The following is a 4,476-nucleotide window of genomic DNA, read 5'->3' as shown; positions in this document are numbered from 1 at the left end:
GTTAGTATCAATAATGCAAATACTATATTTAGGATTGAATCTTTGCTCTTCCTATGGTCCATATTTCTTGATAATGATACCTCCTGATTTGAATTTTCATCAAAAGTATATGGTCAACGCATGTTTCCAGATATATTAATTTCTCACGGAAAATTCATACATAATTTAACTTTTTAAAAAATATTTTTTATACAAATTTAAGTTAAAAAATTTATATTATAAACATAAATACGCATACGTGTTTAGGATGATTATGAATAAAAATTTCTAAAATCATATTATAAGTTCTAAAAATTTATATTATATATTTTTTAATATTTTATAAAGTTACGACAAGAATTATATTATTTAAATCGTAAAAAGTTTCTAAAGTTATAGGCAAAAGTATATTATAAAAATAATTTATGTTTTATAAAAAGTGTTACTACATACTTACTTATAAAAAATTATGGTCAAAAAATTTAAATATAACTTACTTATGTGTCTATACTATATGTTGTAGAAAATAATATATTTATTTATAAAACAATTATAATTTTTTGCCATGACTTATTTAAAAAAAAATTAAGATAAAAAAATATATTATTTATAAGAAGTGTTTTGGAAGTTATTGGACACTTTATAATTTTTTTTTATAATTGTTATATATTATAAATTTTATACTATTTTTAACCTAATTCATGAATTATAAAAATGGTTATAATATTCTAAAAAACTTTAAGTTGTAGTCTATTGGTCGAGTATTCATCTTTCCAAGGAATAGCTTAGGTTCAAATCTCATTGTTCAAAAAAAATATATATATATTTGTTATAACCTAAAATAAATCATTTTTCTTATAATTTTTATTAGTAATCATATTATCGATTAGTTTCTTGGGCTAACATATTAAATATGATGATTTTATTTTAATTTTGTTACTTGTTTAGAAATTTTTTAATTTTACTGATAATTTATTATAGTAATTAATATTTAAAAAAAATATATTAAGTAACTATGTAATTATAAATTATAATTTACAATTTGTACTATGAAATATGATATAGGAAATTACGATGTAATTACACACTGTCACCAAACATGTCTAGAAAATCATAATTCTTACTACTTAATAATTACACTTTTATTATGTGTTGTCAAAACAAATTTTTGCAATTGCTAGGGAAAAAGAAGAAGCTTAATTAGAATCCAAAGCTGCATGATTTTGAAAATATTTCCTTTCTCATTGAATCAAAAGTTTCATGCAAAAAAACATTGGAAATTCATGATACGTAAAACTGGAACACCCCGTGTAGATCCCATGACAACGACGATTCCATCTTTAATTTGGTTTAACAATTTAAAGATGATTTAATTGTGGCTCAAAGCCTTCTTCTATCATTTTGTGGATATACTTTTCCTGCCTAATTTTCCTTTTCCACAAAGAATTGGGCCATCGTCTTCAGTTTCTATATAAGAAATTTCTCACCCATTAAGACTCAAAAAGTCGAGACTTCAGACAAACTAATGGTGTGTTTTCTTTATTGACAGATTTTAATGAAGTTATATCTATGTATATATAATATATTTTATTAAATTAGTGTTATGAATTAATTCGATATCAATTCAATCAGAAAAATTACTTATAAACAGTTTTTTAATAAAGTAATGAATATTAATGTAAGGTTAAAGGGTAAAAAATACCTTAGTAAAAAGTTAAAAAATCAATTAAGTTCATAATAGAAAAATGGACCCAATTGAGCATTCAATGAGAAAAAAAATCAGTTGGCTCCTTTCATTAACGAAAACGGTTGTTGACTGATTTCATTAATATTGGTTGTTGATGTGGTTGGCGGAAGCTATGACAAGTTGACATGTGACATGCCATGTGAAAGTATATATGTTGATGTTGCTGGTCAAGTTATTAGAATATTTTTAAAAATGTAAAAGTTATAAAAAATTATAAAAATTATTACAAATATAAAAAATAAAATATGAATGATTTTTAAAAAGTTCCAAAAAAATTATAAAATATAACTTGACCCGCTATGAGAGTTCCATTTGGTATTTCACTCAAATTTCTATAGAAATACTCCCATGTATTGGTAGTGTAAATAATCCTTAGACTTACACAAACTCTCCTCATATGTTGACCGTCATACTTTGATTCATCACCAAATGGATTCACATTGATAGGTGCTTAAAGTAGAATCTTTTAAGTATGATATGACATACCAAGGTGATGGAGTGGTTTAGAGCGGACTCGTCACCTCAAGTGATATGAGGGACATATCTTTTTTGCTCTTGACTTTTATAACTACAAGTCTTTAGTGAAGGCTGATAATTAGGGTTAATACAAGGAGTTGCAAGTCTGACATGGATGAGCAAAGGTAGACACCATGCCATGCCTTTTAGCTTATTCGGAATATATGATGGAAAGATTGAATTACACATAAGTACTGAGCACCGAAAGTTTTTGTTCGAAAAAAAATTAATTTTAACTTTACCAATAATTTGGGTCATAATAAATTACTAAATTCTACTCATTTTTTAATTAAAATAGATTATATTTATTACCAACATAATTCAAAGCCTAACGGGTGACACACGAAAAAAACCCAGTTGTAGCATATACGTTATAGTTTCCAAACTGATGGATTTCTATAGGAGTCAATGTCTTTTTGCAATTGTTGTTATTGCTTCAGTCGATGTCATGGAACTTACTTTTTCATATGCAATAGTTTTTTTTCATGGAAATTTCCATTTCGTGGCTGCATATTAATTTGAAAAGATGAGTATACATTTTTATGTTGTTATTAGTATCAAGGATGCAATTGCTAGCGGTGATTGAGTAAAATAATTTTGAGTTAATCGAGTTGACAAGTCTTATTTTATCATCTTAATTCAATTTAGAATTTTTTTTCAAATTGAGTTGAGTGAAATAAAATTCGAGTCGAGCTGAATCGAGTGAAATTGTTTGAATTAAATTAAAAAAATTAAACATATTACATTAAAATCTTGCTACAATATAATGAATTTCATGTTAAAATATACAAATTTAAAATCATATATATTTGAAAATACTTTTAAACAAAATTAGAAACTTTAGAATGATTAAACTGGATTAAGTTTTAGTATTTTCATATTTTGCTGTATAAGGCAAAATGTCTTATATAATATTTTAATGATTGAAGTATTAGTAATGTGATATCTTATTTGAAAATTCCAATGTGAATTAATTATTTGAAAACAACTTAATTTCATGAATTTTCTTTGCAATTGTTTGGAAACTAAAAAAAAAATCAGTTTAATTTCGACCCCAAAGTGTATGATTTTGAAAAATTTAATGTGAATTAATTATTAGATTTAAGTGTAATTACTTGCAAGTGCAAAGGAATAGTATGTTTGGCTAACTATTGTAATTGTTGGGTCCACTAAATTGAATATAATAGCACCTCAATTATACTATTCAATTCTTAGGGAGTTGAGAGTTGGGGTAATTACGTGAGTAATTACAATCAATTACTAATTATCTTATAGTCTTTCAAACACACGTACATGATTTAAGAAATTATTTTTTATAGAAGTTTATAAAATTTATTTTAATACAATAATAATAAAAAATTTTAATTTTATGACATATATTTTATATATTTTTTAAAATAAAATTATATATTTCTTATCGGGTCAAAACTGCTTTGTTATTAGACACATAAGTCAAAATATTTGGTGTAATTTTTTTTTTGATTCCTCAATGTATCTACCGAAGCGCGCCCGGTAACTAATCCTTCGCATTTTGTAGGCCCATTAAGGGGGTAGATGCTGGCCACAAGTTTTAAAGCTACTCCATACTTAGGCGAGGATTAAACCCTCGATTACTGATTAAGGTAGGAGAAACCCTTTTCATCTCACTTAACTCCTGTGTTTTATAAAGCAAATTTTAACCTAACCAATTGCGCTTATAAAGCATGTATTATAATTTTTATACTATTCTTGTATGGCCACATATTTGAGCACTTTAACATAAGCACCGTAAAAGCTATTCAACACTTTATAGAAAACATTGTTTATAAATGTTATTGTCGAAACTATTTTTTTGAAAAACAAAAATTTTAGGTTGTCGACTTTAAAAAAAATGAAAATTTGGGAGTCGCCACCAATCTTTTATTGAGGTGTGAGAGGGATCACCTAAAAAACGGCTTTGGTCTACAAGTTTTAGAAAAACGGATCCGGGAGTCAGTTACGTTCGAGGAATGATTAACACCCTTGTAACGCCCAAAATTTGTACCTGGTTAATTAATTAGTATCTTAAGGTCGAGAATTTGGAAAAACGTAATCCTTAGCAAAACTTAAAAGGCTACGTATTAAGACCCTTTTTATTTCAGAGAAAGAAGATACCACACCCAATGCGTTAGGGCACAGCATTCTAATTTTCCCCCAAAAATGAATTGGGCCAAAATACTTGTACAATAAAACTTGAAAAGAACATCCACTTATCC

This window comes from Gossypium hirsutum, unplaced genomic scaffold (assembly GCF_007990345.1).
Source record: "Gossypium hirsutum isolate 1008001.06 unplaced genomic scaffold, Gossypium_hirsutum_v2.1 scaffold_42, whole genome shotgun sequence".
In the NCBI taxonomy this organism is placed as follows: Eukaryota; Viridiplantae; Streptophyta; class Magnoliopsida; order Malvales; family Malvaceae; genus Gossypium; species Gossypium hirsutum.
Note: the sequence above shows the minus strand (reverse complement) of the source record.